Source organism: Neopelma chrysocephalum, unplaced genomic scaffold (assembly GCF_003984885.1).
Source record: "Neopelma chrysocephalum unplaced genomic scaffold, ASM398488v2 Primary Assembly neopelma1_89366, whole genome shotgun sequence".
In the NCBI taxonomy this organism is placed as follows: Eukaryota; Metazoa; Chordata; class Aves; order Passeriformes; family Pipridae; genus Neopelma; species Neopelma chrysocephalum.
In genome coordinates, this window is record NW_020918359.1 from 1 (window position 1) to 592 (window position 592).

The 592-nt window shown below is 67.7% G+C and overlaps 1 long non-coding RNA gene across 1 annotated transcript; it reads right to left on the reverse strand.

Moving 5' to 3' along the window:
• Positions 1 to 89: 89 nt before the first annotated feature.
• LOC113979807 lies at positions 90 to 592 on the reverse strand. Its single transcript, XR_003537993.1, has 3 exons — positions 538 to 592; positions 370 to 452; positions 90 to 129 (listed from the first exon to the last, which is right to left on the reverse strand). It is a non-coding gene; the product is annotated as an uncharacterized LOC113979807 (long non-coding RNA).

The window sequence follows — 592 nt, forward strand, 5'->3', positions numbered from 1 at the left end:
CCTGGTACACCTGGGACACTGCCCTGCCACCAAACGGCACACCTGGGCACACCTGGTACACCTGGTACACCTGGTACACCTGGGACAATGCCCTGTCACATGGCCATGTGCCACACCAGGTACACCACCCTGGGGGACAGGAGTGTCACCTGGGGCACCTGGGCACACCTGGGGCACACCTGGGGCACACCTGGGGCACACCTGGTACACCTAGGGCACACCTGGGCACACCTGGGGCACCTGGGCACACCTGGGACACACCTGAGCACACTTGGGCACACCTGGGGCACACCTGGGCACACCTGGGGCACACCTGGGCACACCTGGGGCACACCTGGGGCACACCTGGGCACACCTGGGCACACTCACCCGTAGGCTCCGTTGCTGATCAGTTTGATGGTCTCAAAGTCGCTCTCACCTGGCGGCTCCTTCGGCCGGGGGGGGGCGCGGCCCTGGGGGGGGGCACAGGTGAGACACAGGTGTGACACAGGTGGCACAGGTGGCACAGGTGACACGGGGGGGGGTCCCTGTGCCCACCTCAGCCCCCTCCTCGGGCTCGGGGGTGTTGCAGCCGCCGCTGTCGGGCTCCTCC